General features: G+C 55.7%; 2 pseudogenes; both read right to left on the bottom strand.

The window, feature by feature from the left end:
* Positions 1–1,310: 1,310 nt before the first annotated feature.
* LOC104006424 (rootletin-like) lies at positions 1,311–11,025 on the bottom strand (annotated as a pseudogene).
* Positions 10,601–21,109, bottom strand: LOC134809352 (rootletin-like; annotated as a pseudogene).
* Between the last annotated feature and the right edge of the window lie 1,975 nt (positions 21,110–23,084).

Below are 23,084 nucleotides of genomic sequence, written 5' to 3'. Positions count from 1 at the left end.
GACTCAGCAGAACTCCCAGCGTCCCCCAGCTTGTTCATCGTGCAGCACCCCAACTCTAGGCCTAACCCAGTCCTGGCAGAAGGCCTGGGTTCGAGCCCAGGGTCTGCCCTGATGTGCTACATGTACTTGGGCAAGTCATGACCTTCTTTAGCTCTGCAATGCACGTGTGTACAAAAACCAGGGCCTGGCCGGACACGGTGGCGCACGCCTATAATCCCAGCACTTTGGCAGGTGGATCACTTGAGGGCGAGAGTTCAAGACCAGCCTGGCCAAGGTGGTGAAACCCTGTCTCTACTAAAAATACAAAAATTAGCCGGGCATGGTGGTGCACGCCTGTAGTCCCTGCTACTTGGGACGCTGAGGCAGGCGAACAGCTTAAACCCCGGAGGTGGAGGTTGCAGTGAGCCCAGATCATGCCACTGTACTCCAGCCTGGGCAACAGAGCAAGACTCTGTCTCAAACAAAACAAAACAAAAACCAACAACAAAAAAGAGGGCCCTCACTCAGCTTTGGGAGTAACAGAACCCTTGTATTACCCTAAGCAGAGAAGCTGAATATATAAAACAGACTCAAGTGCAGCTGCTCAGCAGGCCTCAAGGTGGAGACCTGCACCCTGCTTCCTGCACCCCCTACCCCATCCTCTAGAGGCCCCTCCCAGAAACCCAGGCGCTCCAGGATAGACCTTGCATGAAGGTCCCTGGATCCCTGAAACATTAAAGTCTCTTCCAGATGTGATGTTCCCAAAAGTCTAAGATTCCAATTCTAAAAAGTCTCGACCTATTATTAATCTGTATCATCATTATTATTATTATTATTATTATTTTTTTTTTTTTGAGACAGAGTCTCGCTCTGTTGCCCAGGCTGGAGTGCAGTGGCACGATCTCGGCTCACTGCAACCTCTGCCTCCTGGGTTCAAGCGATTCTCCTGCCTCAGCCTCCTGAGTAGCTGGGACTACAGGCATATGCCACCACGCCCAGCTAATTTTTTGTAGAGATAGGGTTTCACCGTGTTAGCCAGGATGGTCTTGATCTCCCGACCTCAGGTGATCCACCCGCCTCGGCCTCCCAAAGTGCTGGGATTATAGGCGTGAGCCACTGCGCCCAGCTAGCCCCATGCTATAGATGGGGCAGCTGAGGTATGGGGAGGTTGGGCAGCTTGTCCAAGGTCCCCAGCTAGCAGAAGTGGGGCTGGATTTAACCAAGAAGCAGGCTCCAGTGCTTGTGACTTAACCCAGGACTGGATGCAGGGGGGCTGGGAGCCCGGCCTGCCCCACATGCTCTCCACACCACCCCACACACAGCTTGGCCCACCTGCGCTAGCTGCTCCTGCAGCCGGCTGCACTCATGATGCAGCGTGCGGAGCTGCTGCTCCAATGCCTCCTGGGCCTGCTCCGCCGCTCATAGGGAGCCCTCCAGGCCCTGCCGCGCCACCTCCTGCTCCAACTGCAGCACCTCCAGCCGCTCCTGCTCTTCCCGTGCCACTGTGGCCTCCTGCTTCGCCTGCCGCTGCCGGCCCTGCAGGGCGCACTTTTCTTCCTCCAGCTGTGGCCTGGGTAGAAGTGGGGCCTCGTGAGCAGGGCGTCCCTCCCAGGACCAGGACGCCTCCACCCACCCACCCACCAGCCACAATAGCCCAGGGGAGGCTCCCAGGCAATGAGGGACAGTGCCCTTGGGTGTGCGGGACACTGGGGAGGGAGAGATGAAGAGGGCCCATGGAGCTTCTGTGCTTTGATGCCTAGAGAGGATAGACGGACAGAGACAGACAGAGAACCAGAGACAGAAAGGGAGGCAGGGGCCAAGACAGGTGCAGGGCCGGGCCCGGGGTGCCTTACTGAGTGGGGAAGACGGGTGGGCAAGGCAGGTGGGCCCGCAGGTGCACAGCGTACCTGGGCGACAAGGCAGTTCAGATCCAACTTGTCCTGAGCAAGGCTCTCGTTAAGGGGGCTCAGCTTGGACAGGGAGTCCTGCAGGGAGGCCTCCTCTGCCCTCAGCCTGGTCATGGAGAGCTCGAGCTCCACGCGGCCAGCCTCAGCCTGCAGGGTCAGGCCCCGAGAAATGAGGAAAGGCAGAAAGGTCGGGAGGAGGTGAGAAGGGACAAGAAGAGACCCAGAGAGATGGACCCTCGGAGACAGGGGAGGGGAGACAAGCAGGGGACACAGCGTGAGATGGAAAAAAAAATCACCGCAGAAAGCCTGCTGCTTATGGAGCCATTTAAAAGCCACACACCACAGAGCTGTGCAAAAATAGCTCAAGCTGCAGGGCAGGGCCAGAGTTCAGAGGATCCCCTGAGTAGGGTCTAGGGATAGCACTGCTCAGAGCCCAGGCTGCAGCGGACAGCGCAGGCCCCCCCGCCAAGGACCCTCTGCACTGTGGCCACAACTCTCAGACTCCAGGAGCTGAATCTCAGGATGACCCTGAGCTATAGGCACTGCCCCCAGGAGCATCCAGAAGAGCAGGGATATGGCCATAAAGAGAGGTCAGTCCACTTATGGCTGGGACCAGAGGTCCAGAGGTCTGTGGCCTGTGACAAAGATCAGCCTGTATCCAGAAGGAAGGGTTCAGTCTGTGACCAGGCTCAGAGGTCTGCCTGACACTGGGACCAGTCTGTGCCAGAGTGACAAGGCTTGGGGCTGGGGGTCAGAGGTAGGTTTGTGGTTGTGCAGCAGACAGGGACCCACCTTGGTCAGCGCCTCGGCCACCACGGCCTTCTCGGCCTGCAGCATGTCCCGCTGCAGCGTGGCGCGGCTCAGCGCCTCCCTCACCTCCACCAGCTCCTTGGCCAGGACTGAGCACTTCCCTTCCAGCTGCTCCAGTTGTCTATGGCTGCAGGACAGAGGGCAGGTGGGTGGCCCATGTCACTTTCCTGCCCCGAACCTCCTACAGCCAGCGAGATGCTTGGCTGTGGACCAGGCCTGAGGCAGGAGTTTGGAGAGAAAGAGCCTGAGCCACAGGGCAACCAAGCCCACTACTGCTTAGCTCCATGACCCTGGGCCTCCGTTTTCACATCTGCAAAATGAGGTAACACCTACCTTGTCACATTGTTTCTTTGTTTTTTTTGAGACAGAGTCTCGCTCTGTCGCTCAGGCTGGAGTACAGTGGTGAGATCTCAGCTCACTGCAACCTCCGCCTCCTGGGTTCAAGCCATTCTCCTGCCTCAGCCTCCCGAGTAGCTGGGATTACAGGCATGCACCACCACGCCTGGCTAATTTTTGTAGTTTTAGTAGAGACGGGGTTTCCCCATGTTGACCAGGCTGGTCTCGAACTCCTGACCTCAGGCGATTCGCCTGCCTCGGCCTCCCAAAGTGCTGGGATTACAGGCGTGAGCCACCGTGCCCAGCCTGTTTTAAGGATACAAACTTCACATGTGCTTAAAATAGTGCCTGACACATCTCCCCAAGGGCCTTCAGAAACAAGAATAACATGCTCCACCACAGTCTACTAAACATCATCATCGATCACGTCCCAGAGAGGTAAGCAGCGCAGTGGTGAAGAGGTTAACTCTGAAGGCAGAATGTCTGGGTTAAAATCCTGGCTCTTCTAACTAGCTGTGTGACCTGGGGCAAGTGAGATGGCTTCTCTGTGCCTCAGTTTACCATCCACAAAATGAAGATAACAGTTTCTATGTCACAGTTATCATAGGTTAAATGAGAGAACTGAATTGCTTAAAATGGTATCTGGCACTTAGTGAAATTAGTAAGGATATTATTATGATCATAACTTAATTTTAAAAATACTATCGTTAATATTACTACTGTTATTTTAATTATTCTTGTTATTATCATCCAAGTTCTACCTTTTAACTAGTTCTCTGACTCCAGGTAAGTGACTACACCTCCCTGAGCCCCAATTTCCTGCAATGGGTCTGGTTAGAAAACCCGACATCAGAGGGGTCCAAATGGTAGGAGGCCCAGGACCCAGTGGGTGCTCCCTAACCCCCCAGGGCACTGTCAGGGGACCCGAGGCACATTTGAAGGGCCCTGGCAGGGTGGCGAGATGCTGCTCACCTGTGCTCAAGCTCCCGGCGCACCCGCACACCATCCTGCACTGTGTCCTCCTGCTCTTCCCCCAGCCAGTCCCGCTGGCGCCGCAGCTCCTCCTGGGCAGCCTGCAGCTTCTCCTGCTCCTGCCGCAGCTCCTCGGCCTACTGCTGGGCCACCTGCAGGCTGTGGGCCAGGTTGCTCTTCTCCCTTCAGGACAAGCAGAGGGGATGCTGGGGCTGCTCTCTGCAGGGAAGGTGGCTGGCTGCTCCTCTAGCCATGAGCTACAATCTCCCGTTTTCCAAGGCACCTGCCTCCAGGAAGCCTTCCCTGACCCTGCCCATAGCTGACTCATTTCACTCACACCCTCCAGCAGAAGAACCTGGCTTTCCTTCTCCCCAGCCCATCCACTTGGAGTGGATGGAGGTGCTGGCTTTATCTCCAAGCACCCTACCAGGTAGAAGAGGCCAGGTTAGCCCCCTGGGACACATGGGCAATTGTGCCACCAGCTCTGCTAGGCCACGTGACCAGGAAATGTCCCCTATAACAACCCATGCCCCTCAGTTCTGGGAAGCCTGATAGAGCTGAGTCTGCAGATCCCACGGCTTCCTGCTACACAGTCACATGGTGGCCACGGCAGGGGAGGGAGGAGAAGGGAACAACTGGGACCCCAAAGACTTGCCGTGAGCTGCCACGTTCCCCACTGGCGGTAGGTGCGAAAAACCTTCCCGATGTGATTTTCTTTTTTTTTTTTTTTGAGACGGAGTCTTGCTCTGTCACCCAGGCGTGATCTCGGCTTACTGCATGCTCCGCCTCCCGGGTTCACGCCATTCTCCTGCCTCAGCCTCCTGAGTAGCTGGGACTACAGGCGCCTGCCACCATACCCGGCTAATTTTTTGTATTATTAGTAGAGACGGGTTTTCACCATGTTAGCCGGATGGTCTTGATCTCCTGACCTCGTGATCTGCCCGCCTCGGCCTCCAAAGTGCTGGGATTACAGTTGTGAGCCACCACGTCCAGCAATTTTTTTTTTTTTTAGTCAGAGTCTCACTTTGTCACCCAGGCTTGAGTGCAGTGACACAATCTCAGCTTGCTGCAACCTCCACTTCCAGAGTTCAAGCAGTTCTCCTGCCTCAGCCTCCTGAGTAGCTGGGATTACAGGCACCTAGCACCACACCCAGCTAGTTTTTGCATTTTTAGTTAGAAGCGGGGTTTCACCATATTGGCCAGGCTGGTCTCAAACTCCTGACCTCAAGTGATCTGCCCGCCTCGGTATCCCAAAGTGCTAGGAATACAGGCGTGAGCCTCCACACCCAGCCCTAATTTTTTTATTATTTTTTTTATTTTGTACTTTTATTTTTATTTATTTTTTTGACACTCTTGTTGCCCAGGCTGGAGTGCAATAGCGTGATCTCGGTTCACCGCAAACTCTGCCTCCCATGTTCAAGCGATTCTCCTGCCTCAGCCTCCCAAGTAGCTGGGATTACAAGCATGCACCACCACGGACGGCCAATTTTGTATTTTTAGTAGAGACAGGGTTTCTCCATGTTGGTCAGGCTGGTCTCAAACTCCCGAACTCAGGTGGTCCTCCTGCCTCGGCCTCCCAAAGTGCTGGGATTACAGGCGTGAGCCACTATGCCGGGCCAATTTTTAAAATTTTTAGTACAGACGGGGTTTTGCCATGTTGGCCAGGCTGGGCTCAAACTCTTGGCCTCAAGTGATCCACCCGCCTTAGTCTCCCAAAGTGCTGGGATTACAGGCGTGAGCCACTGTGCCCAGTTGACAACGTGCTGTTCAGTAAAACACACTCAGCCTGAATTTTCACTTTTTAAAATTTTTAATTAAATTTTAATAGAGCCAGGCACAGTGGCTTATGCCTGTAATCCCAGCAATTTGGGAGGCTGAGGTGGGAGGAGTGTTTGAAGCTAGGAGTTCAAGACCAGCGTGGGCAACATAGTGAGACCCCCATCTCTACATTTCACAGAATGCAAAATGGAATGTTTGCTGTGAACACAACTACTTAAAAAGACCTTCTCCTTTCCAGGCATGGAAAGCCTGGGTTTACTCTCCCATGGACCTGAATTCCAATTCCCACCCTGCCACCCCAGCCACACATGCCTCTCAAGCTTACAAGCTCTGAGCGAGCCTCTCAAGCTTACAACAAAAGAGTTCTGAATTGCATAAGTTTGACAGGAAGACTAAATAACAGAGTATGTATAAAACACTTGGCCAAGAGCCTGGCGCACAGTAGGTGTGCAGGAAACGTTTGCTATCTCACTGCCAGGCAACACAGTGGGAAGGAAAACCAGTGCCCTACATGAGTTAGGATGGGCAGATGAGGCTGTGAGAAGGCGAGGTCTTTTTATTTCTATTTTTCAAACTTTTCATTAGATGGTTACATTTATGAAGAGAAAAACCAAACAACAAAATATCAAAAACAACCTGGCAGCTAAGTGGATAATTTCTTGTCTTAAAAATCTTCAAGGTGCAAAGAACGGTGGCTCATGCCTGTAATCTAGCACTTTGGGAGGCCGAGGTGGGCGAATCACCTGAGGTCAGGAGTTCGACACCAGCCTAGCCAACATGGTGGAACCCCATCTCTACTAAAAATATAAAAATTAGCCAGGCATGCTGGCAGGCATCTGTAATCCCAGCTACCAGGGAGGCTGAGGCAATTGCTTGAACCTGGGAGGCGGAGGTTGCAGTAAGCCAAGATCGTGCCATGGGCAACAAGACTGCGGAAAAAAAAAAAAAAGTGGATAATTTCTTGTCTTAAAAATCTTCAAGGTGCTGGGTGTGATGGCTCACACCTATAATCCCAGTACTTTGGGAAGCCAAGATGGGTGATCATTTGAGCTCAGGAGTTAGAGATCAGCCTGGGCAACATGGCAAAACCCCATCTCTACAAAAAACAGAAAAATTAGGCAGGCGTGGTGGTGTGTGCCTGTAGTCCCAGCTACTCAGGAGGCTGAGGTGGGAGGATCACTTAAGCCTAGGAGGTGGAGGTTGCAGTGAACTGAGATCGCACCACTGTACTCCAGCCTAGGTGACAGAACGAGACCCTGTCTCAAATTAAAAGAAAAAAACAATCTTCAAGGCTAGGCATGGTGGCTTATGCCTGTAATCTCAGCATTTTGGGAGGCCGAGGCAGGGGAATCGCTTGAGGCCAGGAGTTTGAGACCATCCTGAGCAACACAGCAAGACCCCATCTCTGAAAACAAACAAACAAACAAACAAACAAACAAAAAACTCCAAGAAATACGGTCCAGAATAGCGCTGTCAATAGAACTCTCTGAGATGACAGAAATGTTCTATGGCCATGTGTGGTTGATGAGTGCTTGAAATGTGCCTAGGGCAACTAAAGAACTGAATTTTCTTTTTCTTTTTTCTTTCTTTCTTTTTTTTTTTTGAGATGGAGTCTCGATCTGTCACCCAGGCAGGAGTACAGTGGCGCAATCTTGGCTCACTGCAAGCTTCACCTCCCAGGTTCACACCATTGTCCCGCCTCAGCCTCCCGAGTAGCTGGAACTACAGGCGCCCGCCACTGCACCCAGCTAATTTTGTTTTTGTATTTTTAGTAGAGACGGGGTTTCACCGTGTTAGCCAGGATGGTCTCGATCTCCTGACCTCGTGATCCGCCCACCTCGGCCTCCCCAAGTGCTGGGATTACAGGTGTGAGCCACCGCATCTTTTTTGTTTGTTTGTTTTTGAGATGGAGTCTCACTACGTCTCCCAGCCTGGAGTGCAGTGGTGTTATCCTTGCTCATTGCAACCTCTGCCTCCGGGGTTCAAGTGATTCTCCCACCTCAGCCTCCCGAGTAGCTGGCATTACAGGAGCATGCCACCATGCCTGGTTAATTTTTGTATTTTTAGTAGAAACCGGGTTTCACCATGTTGGCCAGCCACCTGGCTGTGAGCCACCACACCCAGCCTGAATTTTCACTTTTTCAAATTTTTAATTAAATTTTAATAGAGCCAGGTACAGTGGCTTGTGCCTGTAATCCCAGCAATTTGGGAGGCTGAGGTGGGAGGAGTGTTTGAAGCTAGGAGTTCAAGACCAGCATGGGCAACATAGTGAGACCCCCATCTCTACAAAAAATTTAGAAATGTTGGCGGCTTGTCTACTATCCTCGAGGCTGAGATCAGAGTTGCCCAGGAACCCAGGGAGGTGAGGGCTCAGAGGGTGATGAGGGCACAGAGGAAGGGAGTGGAAACCTAACTCTCAGGCTTCGGTCCCATATCCTTCCCCAGGCCAGGCCCAGGCCCTGGCCCCCAACTAGGGGCAGTTGGGAAGTAGAGGTTGGAGGACCGCTTGAGTCTGGGAGTTCCACGCTACAGTGAGCTGTGAGGGACCAATTGTGCCCCGGCCTGGGAAACAGAGCAAGAGCGTGACTCGAAATGAAGCAAAACAAAACAAAACTGAATACTAAAAAATAAATGTTGGGCGGGTGCAGTGGCTCATGCCTGTAATCCCAGCACTCTGAGAGACGGAGGTGGGTGGATCACGAGGTCAGGAGTTCAAGATCAGCCTGGCCAAGATGGTGAAACCCCGCCTCTACTAAAAATACAAAAAATTAGCTGGGAGTGGTGGTGGGCACCTGTAATCCCAGCTACTCGGGAGGTTGAGGTGAGAAATGCTTAAAACTCGGAGTCGGAGGATGCAGTGAGCTGAAATCGCGTCACTGTACTCCAGCCTGGGTGACAGAGTGAAACTCCGTCTCAAAAAAAAAAAAAAAAAAAAAAAAAAAAAAAAAAAAAAATTAGCCGGCCGTGGTGGCGGGCGCCTATAGTCCCAGCTACTAGGGAGGCTGAGGCGGGAGAATGGCGTGAACCTGGGAGGCGGAGCTTGCAGTGAGCCCAGATCGCGCCACTGCACTCCACGCTGGGTGACACAGCAAGACTCCATCTTAAAAATAAATAAATAAATAAATAAATACCTAAACGTTAATAGGCACATGCAGCTAGTGGCGACCATATTAGTGCAGAGCCACACGCATAAGGCTCCACTGGTGTTATGCCCATCCGCCGACTTATTCTTCAGCACCCCCCAGCTCAGACCTCCCCGGCACCTTCTCAGGAGCTCTTTGGCGCTCCGCAGCCGCTGCACCTCGCGCTGGGCGTCCTCGTGGGCCTGCATGGTGCTGTCGGTCTTGTCCCGCAGGCGCTGCAGCTGTTCCTCTAGGGCCCGCCGCTCACTCTCGCTGTCGCTAAGCTGCTTCCGCAGGGTGCCCAGCAGGTCCTGGCTTGCCTCATAGCGCCCACGCATGTCCTGGGGCGCGGGGATCACAGAGTCTAGGGGGGTCCTTTGAGGCCTCCAGAGCCACCTACTCTCTTCTGGTTCCAGGGATACACACTAGCCTACGCTAGGCGGGGTCCAGGGCCTGGACCTGGCCTGGGGCAGGATAGGGCCCTAGGCGTGAGAGCCAGGCTTCCGCTCCCCTCCTATGTGCCCTCACCACCCTCTGAGCCCTCACCTCCCTGGGGTCCCGGACAACTCCTATCAAAGCCCCCCGGATGCCAGACAAACCCCCAGGCACACTCGTCTCCTGGGTTCTGATCCCACCCCCCAGGGCTCCCAGGCTCCTCCCCCTTGCATCCTGGTTCCACTCTCAGACTCCTCCCTACCCTGGCTCCGCCCCTAGTTCCCAAGCTCTCATCCTAGGCTGTGATTTCCCTTGCTAGACCTTTTCCCAGGGTCCTGGCTCTGTATGACCAGGGACCTGTCTCCCTCTCTACCAGGACCCTAACACTGCCGCAGCCTCCTCCCTCCACCGGCTGCCCAAGCGCCCACCCCCAGCTGCCCAAGCACCCCCACTTCTGGGCTGGCTTCACCGCAGAGCTCTCGGCCACCTCCTTCGGGATCCTGACACCCTCAGACACTTTCTCAGAGCTCTGGCTGCACCCCAAGGCGCTCGGACTCCTCCCCCGGACCCTGGCCCCGGACCTGCCCCCGCCCCGCCCCCACCCGGAGGGCGCCAGACGCTCTCTCCAGGCCTCTGGCTGAGCCCAGAACGCTCGAGCCCCTTCCTACCTGGACCTGCAGCTCGTGCTTGTGCAGGGCGGAGTGGATCCGGGCGAGCGTGGAGGAGTCTGAGCAGGCCGGGGAGGGGCCTCGGCGGGGTGAACGGCCTCGGCCGGGCGAAGAGCGCCACGGTGGGGACGGGGTCCGCTGGCCCGAGAGCCCCCGCAGGTTGCCAAGGGAGTCATCCGCGGTGCGCTCGGAGCCGCTCAGCTGGACGCCGCTCTCAGTGTCCGACAGGACGGACTGAGGGTAGGGGAGGCAGGCAGAAGAAGGCCTCAGAGTTAGGAACCGCAGTGTTAGCTGGCAAAGTCGTCCAGGCGAGGCTGGGGGCCGCCTCATCCCAAATGCTCCCTCTTACAAGAAGCCTTCCTGATTTCACCTCCTCCACTAGCTCAGTCCTCAGCTCACAGGTGGCCTCCAAAAGGGCCGTGCCTCCCCTCTGAGACTGGGGGCTCCCCAGGGCCAGGGGTGCTGAGCAGCTACAGCCTGGGTCCCAGGTCCCCACCCATTTGCAGTTCAGTCCCAGGCCACCGAAAGGCGTGGCAGGGGAGCCCGGGACTGCCTGGCAGTGCCCTGTCTTCCCACCTCTTTGGGCTCACACCTGTGCCAGGTCCCTTAGGCTCTGCTGTAGCCCCTCTCCGTCCTCTGTCTCCAGGGCCGCCTGCTCCTGTAGCCGCAGGGATTCCTGGAGTGTAGTTAGGGAGACAAAGGGTGGTCGGGGTTCTGTCTTATCTGAAACCTCCCCTTCCCCTCCCTTCCTGGTCCACCACTGACCAGGTGGCCTCTGAAGCTATGTCCATAGGCCAGACATCTGGTAGACCCCACAGCAGGTCCGAGGCCCTCAATGAACAGACCAGGCGCAGAGAACAGCTGTGTCCTGCCCCAGGTCACACAGTCGATTGGAGGAGAGCCAGACCTAGAACCCAGGCCAGGCCCCACACAGAGGGGTGACCAAACCAGGCTGTACCCTGGGGGAGTGAGTGTCCCACTAGTGGGGATGGGCAGCTGGGATTCCAGAGGCAGCATCTGGACCTGGAGAGCGCGGATGGGAGTTCAAGTCCCAACTCTCCGGCTTACTGGCTCTGAGACTGGACAAGCATTTCCCCTCTTGGGCCTCAGTTTCCCCATCTGTGTCATGAGGATTATGCTACAGGGCTGCTGGGAGGAAGAAATGGGATGGAGGAGGTGAATGTTCTTACCACAAAGCCTGCACACCTGTGTGGGCTGAACCTGAGTGTGAGTGGGATGCTGGGGGTGGCCCAGGCAGCCCAGCCCTAAGCCTGTGTCCATAGATCTGGCCGGTACCCCATCCCACCCTGCCCCATCTCACGGGCAGCTGCAGCTCACCAGGGCCTCAAGCTTCTCGATGAGGTCCTTGTCGACCTGATCCTTCTCCAGATTCTGCTTCTGAAGACGCTTCACTGCCAAGCCCAGCTCTGTCACTCTGGAGTTGGGGGAGCAACAGAGATGAATACGGGACCACCCCAGCCTCTCAAATCCACTAGCTCTGTGTCCACCATGCTTCTCCAAACCCGAGGCAGGGACCCTAACATCCACCTCCCTGGCTGTGTGACCTTAAACAAGTTGCGGCTCCTCTCCAGACCTCACACTTCTCGTCTGTGAAATGGGAATGAGGTTCCCACCAGCTTTATCTCATGGGAAAGCACTGGAGGACTTGTCCAGGTGGCAGGAGAAAGGGGCACAAGTTGTTTTTTTGTGGTTTTCTTTTGAGACAGAGTTTCGCTGTGTCATCCAGGCCGGAATACAGTGATGTGATCTTGGCTGACTGCAACCTCCACATCCTGGGTTCAAGCGATTCTCCTGTCTCAGCCTCCCTCGTAGCTGGGATTACAGGCACACACCACCACACCCGGCTAAGTTTTGTATTTTTAGTAGAGACAGGGTTTCGCCTGTTGGGCAGGCTGGTCTTGAGCTCCTGACCTCAGGTAATGCCCCACCTTGGCCTCCCAAAGTGCTGGGATTACAGGTGTGAGCCACCACACCTGGCCACAAGTTCTGTCATAGGAGGCTAAGCTGTTTATGATACACACTGGGCAAGTGCCTTGGAAACTCAGTTGGGTGCCTAGGAAGACTGGCTGAGCTCACAGAGGAAGGCCCTGCCCCTAGTGAACAGATGCTCCCTTCTCCCCAACTCTCCAGTTTTACCTTCTGCAAGGACGCCTGCCCCGTGCGGCACCCACCAGGGACCCGCCTGGCACTGAGGTCAGCCTTGTCCAGGTCACTTTGCATCTGCTGCTGGGCCAGGTCCTTCTAGTGGAGCACCTTGTCCCGCAGCTGCTCCTCCAGCTGGGCCTGCAGCAGGGCCTGCTTCGCCAGGGCTGCCTCGGCCCGGCTCTCTGCCAGCCACAGGCCCGTGCTCAGTCCCAGGCCTGCCTCCTGGACAGCTTGTGATGTCCGGGCCAGCTCCCCTCCCAGCTGCAGCAGGTCCTTTGGGAGAGAGCACAGGATGGGGATGGGATGGGGCTCGCTCCCAACTACAAATTAAAACTACGCTGAGGCCAGGCGTGGTGGCTCACACCTATAATCCCAGCATTTTGGGAGGCTGAGGCGGGCAGATCACCTGAGGTCAGGCATTCGAGACCAGCCTGGGCAACATGGTGAAACCCCGTCTCTACTAAAAATACAAAAAATTAGCCAGGTGTGGTGGCGCACTCCTGTAGTCCCAGCTACTTGGGTGGCTGAGGTGGGAGGATCACTTGAGCCTGGGAGGTCAAGCCTAAGTGAGTTGTGATTATGCCACTGCACTCCAGCCTGGGCAACAGAGAGAGACTGTCTCAAAAAAAAAAAAAAGAAAAAAAAAGTATTTTAAGTCCATAATACAGGTTAAATCCTTTCCTTTCCTTTCCTGAATGAACTGTACCACTGGTTATCTAATAGTAAGGAGAGAAAGTGCCTCATTATAGAATTCTAATTAATACACACAGGAGTGACTAAATGAGAAGCTCACAGTTTTGCAGCCTCTGATGAGTGGGTTGGATCTTGAAAAGAGAGACAGCTGGCATAGGGGCATCCTGCTGGAAGAACACATTCTACTTATGGAGTCTTGATCAAACGAAAAAGCAAGCAGAAGAACCTGAATCTGACCTAGCTTTAGATCCAACATCCAATTTACAGGAAATACATGGGATAAAGAAACATGTTAAATGACACCATAAGGATGCAACCAGCAAAATCCAGACCATGAGAATCTCCAAGGACAATTGGCCCAGTTTCCTGAACAAATAAGTTAAAAGGGACTTCAAAGACAAAGCAGGGGCCGGGCACAGTGGCTCACTCTTGTAATCCCAGCACTTTGGGAGACCAAGGTAGGTGGATCACCTGAGGTCAAGACCAGCCTGGCCAACATGGTGAAGCCCCCATCTCTACTAAAAATACAAAAGTTAGCTGGGCGTGGTGGCGCACTCCTGTAATCCCAGCTACTCAGAAGGCTGAAGCCATAGAATTGCTGAACCCAGAAGGGAGAGGTTGTAGTGAGCCAAGATCCTGCCACTGCACTCCAGCCTGGGCAACAAAGCGAGACTCCATCTCGAAAAAAAAAAAAAAAAAAAGACAAAGCAACCATTCACATTTTGTGAATGTCTGTGGATCCAGATTCAAACAAATTGTAAAGAAAAAACTAAAGCAAGACTATCTGTGACTTTTTTTTTGAGACAGAGTTTCACTCCGTCACCCAGGCTGGAGTGCAGTGGTGTGACGTCGACTCACTGAAACCTCCGCCTCCTGGGTTCAAGCGAGTCTGGTACCTCAGCCTCCCCAGTAGCTGGGATTACAGGCATGTGTCACCACACCTGGATAATTTTTGTATTTTTAGTAGAGATGGGGGTGTCACCATGTTGGCCAGGCTGGTCTCGAACTCCTGACCTCAGATGATCCACCTGCCTTGGCCTCCCGAAGTACTGGGATTATAGGTGTGAGCACCTGGCCTATCTGTGACATTTATGAGACATAGGGAAAATTTAGACACTGGCTATTCGATGATATTAAGAAAAGATTATTAAACCAGTTGTGGTTGCTGTAATCCCACACTTTGCCTGTAATCCCAGCACTTTGGGAGGTCAAGGCAGGGGGATCACTTGGGCTCAGGAGTTCAAGACCAGCCTGGGCAACAAAGTGAGACCTCGACTCTACAAGAAATAAAAAAATCAGCAAGCCTGGTGGCATGCACCTGTGGTCCCAACTGCACAGGATCTGAAGTAGGAGGATTGCTTCAGACCAGGAGGCCGAGGCTGTAGTGAGCCATAAAGAAAAGAAAAGATTACTAACTAAAATGTTTTTTTTTTTTTTTTTTTTTTTTTTTTTCTTTTTTATTGATCATTCTTGGGTGTTTCTCGCAGAGGGGGATTTGGCAGGGTCACAGGACAATAGTGGAGGGAAGGTCAGCAGATAAACAAGTGAACAAAGTTCTCTGGTTTTCCTAGGCAGAGGACCCTGCGGCCTTCCGCAGTGTTTGTGTCCCTGGGTACTTGAGATTAAGGAGTGGTGATGACTCTTAACGAACATGCTGCCTTCAAGCATCTGTTTAACAAAGCACATCTTGCACCGCCCTTAATCCATTCAACCCTGAGTGGATACAGCACATGTTTCAGAGAGCACAGGGTTGGGGGTAAGGTCACAGATCAACAGGATCCCAAGGCAGAAGAATTTTTCTTAGTACAGAACAAAATGAAAAGTCTCCCATGTCTACCTCTTTCTACACAGACACAGCAACCATCCGATTTCTCAATCTTTTCCCCACCTTTCCCCCCTTTCTATTCCACAAAACCGCCATTGTCTTCACGGCCCGTTCTCAATGAGCTGTTGAGTACACCTCCCAGATGGGGTGGTGGCCGGGCAGAGGAGCTCCTCACTTCCCAGTAGGGGCGGCCGGGCAGAAGCGCCCCTCACCTCCCGGACGGGGCGGCTGGCCGGGCGGGGGGCTGACCCCCCCCACCTCCCTCCCGGACGGGGCGGCTGGCCGGGCGGGGGGCTGACCCCCCACCTCCCTCCCGGACAGGGCGGCTGGCCGGGCAGAGGGGCTCCTCACTTCCCAGTAGGGGCGGCCGGGCAGAGGTGCCCCTCACTTCCCCGACGGGGCGGCTGGCCCGGCGGGGGGCTGACCCCCCCACCTCCCTCCCGGAGGGGGCGGCTGGCCGGGCAGAGGGGCTCCTCACTTCCCGGTAGGGGCGGCCGGGCAGAGGCGCCCCTCACCTCCCGGACAGGGCGGCTGGCCGGGCGGGGGGCTGACCCCCTCACCTCCCTCCCGGACGGGGCGGCTGGCCGGGCGGGGGGCTGACCCCCCCACCTCCCTCCCGGACGGGGCGGCTGGCCGGGCGGGGGGCTGACCCCCCACCTCCCTCCCGGACGGGGCGGCTGGCCGGGCGGGGGGCTGACCCCCCCACCTCCCTCCCGGACGGGGCGGCTGGCCGGGCGGGGGGCTGACCCCCCACCTCCCTCCCGGACGGGGCGGCTGGCCGGGCGGGGGGCTGACCCCCCCACCTCCCTCCCGGATGGGGCGGCTGGCCGGGCAGAGGGGCTCCTCACTTCCCAGAAGGGGCGGCCGGGCAGAGGCGCCCCTCACCTCCCGGATGGGGCGGCTGGCCAGGCGGGGGGCTAACCCCCCCACCTCCCTCCCGGACGGGGCGGCTGGCCGGGCCGGGGGCTGACCCCCCCATGTCCCTCCCAGACAGAGCGGCTGGCCGGGCAGAGGGGCTCCTCACTTCCCAGTAGGGGCGGCCGGGCAGAGGCGCCCCCCCCACCTCCTGGACAGGGCGGCTGGCCGGGCAGGGGGCTGATCCCCCCACCTCCCTCCCGGATGGGGCGGCTGGCCAGGCGGGGGGCTGATCCCCCCACCTCCCTCCCGGACGGGGCAGCTGGCCGGGCGGGGGGCTGACCCCCCCACCTCCCTCCCGGATGGGGCGGCTGGCCGGGAGGGGGGCTGACCCCCCCACCTCCCTCCCGGACGGGGCGGCTGGCCGGGCAGAGGGGCTCCTCACTTCCCAGTAGGGGCGGCCGGGCAGAGGCACCCCTCGCCTCCCGGACGGGGCGGCTGGCCAGGCGGGGGGCTGACCCCCCCCACCTCCCTCCCGGACGAGGCAGCTGGCCGGGCAGAGGGGCTCCTCACTTCCCGGTAGGGGTAGCTGGGCAGAGGTGCCCCTCAACTCCCGGACGGGGTGGCTGGCCGGGCGGGGGGCTGACCCCCCCACCTCCCTCCCAGACGAGGAGGGAGGACGCTCCTCACTTCTCAGACGGGGTGGCTGCCGGGCGGAGGGGCTCCTCACTTCTCAGATGGGGCGGTTGCCAGGCAGAGGGTCTCCTCACTTCTCAGACAGGGCGGCCGGGCAGAGACACTCCTCACATCCCGGACGGGGCGGCAGGGCAGAGGTGCTCCCCACATCTCAGACGATGGGCGGCCGGGCAGAGACGCTCCTCACTTCCCAGATGTGATGGCGGCCGGGAAGAGGCGCTCCTCACTTCCTAGATGGGATGGCGGCCGGGCAGAGACGCTCCTCACTTCCTAGATGGGATGGCGGCCGGGCAGAGACGCTCCTCACTTTCCAGACTGGGCAGCCAGGCAGAGGGGCTCCTCACATCCCAGACGATGGGCAGTCAGGCGGAGACGCTCCTCACTTCCCAGACGGGGTGGCTGCCAGGCAGAGGCTGCAATCTCGGCACTTAGGGAGGCCAAGGCAGGCGGCTGGGAGGTGGTTGTAGCGAGCCGAGATCACGCCACTGCACTCCAGCCTGGGCGCCATTGAGCACTGAGTTAACGAGACTCCGTCTGCAATCCCGGCACCTCGGGAGGCCGAGGCTGGCGGATCACTCGCGGTTAGGAGCTGGAGACCAGCCCAGCCGACACATCGAAACCCAGTCTCCACCAAAAAAATACGAAAACCAGTCAGGCGTGGCGGCGCACGCCTGCAATCGCAGGCACTCGGCAGGCTGAGGCAGGAGAATCGGGCAGGGAGGTTGCAGTGAGCTGAGATGGCAGCAGTACCGTCCAGCTTCGGCTCGGCATCAGAGGGAGACCGTGGAAAGAGGGGAGAGGGGAGAGGGGAGAGGGGAGAGGGGAGAGGGGAGAGGGGGGAGGGGGGAGGGGGGAGGGGAGAGGGGAGAGGGAGCTCTCTGAGTCCACTCTTTTTTAGACCATATTGGGCCAACTTTCCTAACTAAAATGTTTTTAACGCACTAAATGAAATACCTTGGCCTCCTGCCTTGGGGCTCTCTCCGCAGCCTCCCCGACACTACTGTTGAGCTGACTGCTCACACCAATCAGACACCCCTGCTCAAAGATAAGGCAGGCCCAAGCTCCCCCGCTGAGGCAGGCTCTCCTTTCCCTGTACCAGCTCTTCCTTGCAACCCCCTGGCTGTCATGGGCTCCCACCACCATGCCTTTGCTCATGCCTTGCTCCTGCTTGGAGCGCCTGCTGCTCTGCTTCAACCCTACCCATCCCTTGACGCTCTGAGCAAATTCCATCTCCACAAATTGGTTTTTCTGACCTCCCCACCCCTCCCATCCTTCTGAGCCTCCAGGACATTCCCTCTGTCCCACGTACATATCACTGACCACTCGCTTCCTCAGTCTAGAATTTTGGGGATCTACATCTTTTCATCACAAGAGGCTGTGAGGTCCTTGGTAGCAAAGCTGAATATTCTAGTGGATTAAAATCAGGAACTTCAGCCTGGCATGGTGGCTCAGCTATAATCCCACGGTGGCCTATAATCCCAGCACTTTGGGAGGCTAAGGCTCCGCCTGAGCTCAGGAGTTCGAGACCAGCCTGGGCAACATGGTGAAACCCCGTCTCTACTAAACTACAAAAAAAGTTAGCCAGTCGTGGCAGCATGTGCCTGTTATCCCAGCAACTTGGGAGGCTGAGGCAGGAGAATTGATTGAACCAAGGAGGTGGAGGTTGCAGTGATCCAAGATCGTGCCACTGCACTCCAGTCTGGTGACAGAATGAGACTCCATCTCAAAATCAATCAATCAATCAATCAATCAATCAGGAACTTCAAACTCTGACTCAGCCACTTATGTACTACTGTGCGACCTCAGGAAGATCACTCAACCTCTCTGTACCTCAATGTCCTCATCTATAAAATGGGAATGAACACAGTTCCTACCTCACAGGGAAGCTATGAATATTAGTTGAAATGAAATATACAAAGAGCCTAGCCCAGAGTAAACATCTAATAAATGCTGACTGCCACGACTGTGGTAATGGTTATTACAAGTTGCCTCTGTGTCCTCACCGGCCCTTGTGCACAGCAGGTGCATTGAGTTGAACTGAAATTCAACTGAGTTGAGTTCGATGTAAAGAGCAGGGCTGGCTCTCAGCTGCTGCCCATCCCTGGCCAGGCCTCACCTCTCGGTGAACATCTTCACCTCGCTGACCAGCCGCCGGAACCCCACCACCTGCCTCCATAGCAGGAGCAGGTGACTGTGCTCCTTGCTGAAGTAGGCATTGAAAGACTGGAGGGAAGACATGCTGAGGGAAGGGTTGGTGTGAGAGCGGGTTTACTCCCTCCCACTGCTTCCCTCATCTCCGACCATCCCGGGAGGCACTGTCATTCAGGGATTGGGTCTTCCTGTGGGCCTGTGCACAGAGTTGTGTCGCAGCAGCCACGCTCGCCTCCCAAGCCTCATGGCTCCCTCCTGCACAGGGACCTGGGTTTCAAGTCCCCTTTTGGCTGCAAGAGGCAGCAAGGAAGGGCAAAAATGCAAGTGACCTAGCTTTGCGTCCCAGCTGCCAGTTGCATGACTGTGGGCAGGTTACTTAATCTCTATTTATTTATTTTGAGACAGAGTCTTGCTCTGTTGCCCAGGATGGAGTGCAGTGGCATGATCTCTCAGCCTCCCAAATAGCTAGGATGACAGGCGTGCACCATCACGCCCAGCTAATTTTTGTATTTTTAGTAGAGACGGGGTTTCACCATGTTGGCCAGACTGGTCTCGAACTCCTGACCTCAAGTGATCCGCCTGCCTCAGCCTCCCAAAGTGCTGGGATTACAGGCGTGAGCCACTGCGACCGGCCTTAACCTGTCTTTAAAATCAGGAGGATGATAGCACTTACCACATGCAGTTATCACCAGGAATAAAGGTCAATGCACACCGTGCACATGGTACATGCTACACACTGATAAAGACCAGCTATTGTGATGATGGCTATTTACTTCTGCTAACAGGCTCCCTTGGACAGTGCTCCCTCTCCCTCTCCAGGCTTCTGAGGCCTCCCTCCTCTGCAGTGCCCCTTCCCCTTGGGTCAAGCTGGCCTCCCTGCACCCCCCTGCCCACCTCCTCCTCGAACCTCCATGCCGCCTCCCGCTGCTCCAGCTCCTTGCGGCTGCATGTCCAGTCGTTGGTCACCTTTCGTATGTCCTCACTCAGAGCCTGGTTGGCCGAGCCTGCCTGGTCCAGATGTTCTCGGAGCATGGCATTCACCTGGGCCAGGCTGGCACTCCTGAATAGGGCAAAGGGGATCAGTAGGCGCTTGCCCAGGGGGCCATGCTGCCAGCCCTGGCCCTCCCTGTTGTGCCCCCACCTCTGCGGCTCCTCCTCCAGCCGGATGAGGGCACTCTGCAGGTCTTGGCTGTGCTCTGTGTCCTGGGTGGGAGAGAGGTTAAAGCATCAGGCAGGGCAGGTGAAGGGCAGGGGCAGGCCTGCCCCTGCCCCACCCTGGCACCCACCCTTAGCCGCTGCTGCTCCAGCTCTCCGGATCTCTCCAGCAGCTGCTGCTCCAGCTCCGAGCACCTCTTCTTGTACTGGAGAATGTGGGGATGGGGAGCTGATGGTGACCCCCATGGGTGGGGGCAGGGCAAAACGAACATGTGGGAGGGCAGGAGCAGGAGTGGGTGGCCCTGACCTTGCCCTGCAGCCGCTGCACACAAGCTGGGCCTGCCGCTGCTGGCCCTCCAGGTAGGCCTGCAGCTTGCGCCGGTAGGAGGGCTGCTCCTCCTGTAGCTGCCTCTGCAACTCCAGGCTCTGGGATGGGGGCTGAGGAGGGAGGGGATGGAAAAGGACAGGAGAGGAGGGAAGCAGAGGTGGGGAGCCAAAGGAAGAGGAAGGATGAAGAGAGGGGAGGAGAAGGGAGAGAAAGGGAGGGAGGAGAGAGAAGAGGGAATGGGGGGAGGAAAGGAGGGAGGAGAGAGAAGAGGGAATGGGGAGAGAAAGGGAGGGAGGAGAGAGAAGAGGGAATGGGGGGAGGAAAGGAGGGGAGGCAGCTGGAGGTCAGGACCTCACACACTCTTCACCCTCCGCAGGTTGTTGGGTCCTAGAGCCCTCCAAGCCCAGGGGGTGGGGTCAGTAGCCACGCAGTGCGAAAGGCCAGAGTCCTAAGTATTTGGGATCATCTTTGCTGGCCCAGAACGGGGGTCACATGGTTAGCAAAGAATGAGAGGATTTACGTTTTCCCACAACAGGTGTAGGGCAAAGAATGCAGGCTGTGAGATCACCCAGGCCAGGCTTGGCACTTAGTTGGGCAAGAGCGGTCCAGCCTGGACTGATGAGCATTTATGCAACACCTGCGGCATTCCTAGGTCTGACCTAGACACAGAGCCTCGAACTACAAATGCCCTAGCCTTGCCCTTCAGGCACGTATTGGGAAGCTTCTGGCCCCTTCACACCCACCCCAGCCCCCACTAGCTGGGTGCACCAGGGACAGTGACTCTGCCTCTCTCTGAGACTCAGGGTCCTCTTACGTAAGATGTGATAATATTGGTACTCACCTCACAGAGCTGTCCGGGGATGAAACAGAATATCGTGTGTGCATACCCAGCACATGACACGGTGCCGGGGGGACACACGGTCAACACTCAAGAAATACTCATTTCCTTCATTTGAAAATGCAAAAGGCACAGTCCCTGCCAGGCATGGGCACTCACACCTGTAATCTCAGCATTTTGGGAGGCCAAGGCAGGCGGATCACCTGAGGTCAGGAGTTCGAGACCAGCCTGATCAATATGGCGAAACCCCATCTCCACCAAAAATACAAAAATTAGCTGGGTGTGGTGGCACATGCCTGTAATCCCAGCTACTTGGGAGGCTGAGGCAGGAGAATCAATTGAACCTGGGAGGCGGAGGTTGCAGTGAGCTGAGATCATGCCATTGCACTCCAGCCTGGGCAACAAGAGCGAAACTTTGTCTCAAAAAAAAAAAAAAAAAAAAAAAAAAAAAAAGGCACAGTCCCTATATCCCAGGGCCCTGAGACCCAGAGGTCACCCACCACCTCCCATTGTTCTTTCCCTGGGGCAAGGAGGCTATGTGCTCTAGTGCTTAGGCGCACAGCTCTGGAGTCAGTATCAGGTCTGAGGTTGCATCTGAGACCCAGCTCTGTCACTTGCAACTATGGTCTTCAAGACAGTAAGACCTTGAACAGGTTACCTCCCTGAGCCTCAGTTTTCTCATCTCTAAAAGGAGACTAGACCAGGACAGGCGCAGTGGCTCAAGCCTGTAATTCCAGCACTTTGGGAGGCTGAGGCGGGCAGATCACTTGAGGTCAGGAGTTCGAGACCAGCCTGGCCAACATAGTGAAACCCCATTTCTACTGAAAATACAAAAATTAGTCTGTAATCCCAGCACTTTGGGAGGCCAAAGTGGGCAGATCACGAGGTCAAGAGATTGAGACCATCCTGGTCAACATGGTGAAACCCCGTCTCTACTAAAAATACAAAAATTAGCTGGGCATGTTGGTGCATGTCTGTAGTCCCAGCTACTTGTGAGGCTGAGTCAGGAGAATCGCTTGAACCTTGAAGCTGACTGTGGCATTAAAGACATCAGTTAGCTTGTCTGTTGTTCCCAGAATACCAGCCCGGTAGTGGGAGGGCCTACCTTGTTCACCTCCCTATCACTCGCATTTTGAGTGTCACCAACCCATGCCCACAGTTCCCTGGAAGATGGCTATGGTTACCGAGCAGAGGCACGGAGGAAGCCCCAAGAGGCCACATTGCAGTGAGCCGAGATCACACCACTGCACTCCAGCCTGGCAACAGAGTAAGACTCTGTCTCAAAAAATAAATAAATAAATAAATAAATAAATAAATAAATAAATTAGCTGGGGCGTGGTGGCATGTGCATATAATCCCAGCTACTCAGGAGGCTGAGGCAGGGGAATCACTTGAACCCAGGAAGAGGAGGTTGCAGTGAGCCAAGATTGTGCCACAGCACTCCAGCCTGGGTGACAGAGCAAGACTCTGTCTCAAAAAAATAAAATAAAATAAAATAAAATGATACTAGACTGGGTGTGGTGGTTCAGGTCTGTAACCCCAGCACTTTGGGAGGCCAAAATGGGAGAATCGCTTGAGCCCAGGAGTTTGAGACCAGCCTGGGCAACATAGCGAGACTCTGTCCTACCAAAAACAACAAAAAAATGCGACTGATAGTACCTACCACACCTGGCAGGTGGTGAGCTATTAGCCAATGGTGGCCGCTGTTCCTATTGTCATTAGCATCACGTGTCTGGCCTCCTGCCCTTAGAGTTGTAAGCCCTGAAAAAGGACAGGAATTGCTCACTCAAGGAGCTCGGCTTTTAAGACGCAAGTCTCCTGAAGTTCCCGGCCGAATAAAGCTCCTTCCTTCTTTAACCTGGTGTCTGAGGAGTTTTGCCTGCAGCTCGTCCTGCTACACTGCTATGCCTCAGCCCTTGACCTCTGGGTGCCCGCTGCTCCATGCTGTGCCCCAAAGGGGGCATATTCACATTATCTCATTAAATCCTTACTTCAACCCATTTCCAGATGAGAAAACTGAGGCTCAGAGAGATTGGGCTCTCACCTATTCAAGGCGACATGCTTCAGGGAAGTGGTGAGCCCAAAGCTCATTCCACTTAGACCAGCAGCCTCCCAATGAGTGACTGAAGGGCAAGGCCGAGGCATTTGTGCTTTGAGGCTCTACTTCTGTATCCAGGTCAGACCCAGAATGCCACGGTGCTGTATAAATGCTCATCAGTCCAGGCTGGACCGCTCATGCCCAACTAAGGAACCTGCCCTGCAAATGGAAAACCAAGAAACAGGGCCAAAAAGATAAATGTTGCCAAGTTGCAATGGCAAGCAAGCCAGATTTGGGCAAAACCAAACCAGCCACTGGCCAGGTGCGGTGG

The sequence above is a fragment of the Pan troglodytes genome, chromosome 1, assembly GCF_028858775.2.
Source record: "Pan troglodytes isolate AG18354 chromosome 1, NHGRI_mPanTro3-v2.0_pri, whole genome shotgun sequence".
In the NCBI taxonomy this organism is placed as follows: domain Eukaryota; kingdom Metazoa; phylum Chordata; class Mammalia; order Primates; family Hominidae; genus Pan; species Pan troglodytes.
Note: the sequence above shows the minus strand (reverse complement) of the source record. Positions and strands in the feature narration are given on the sequence as shown.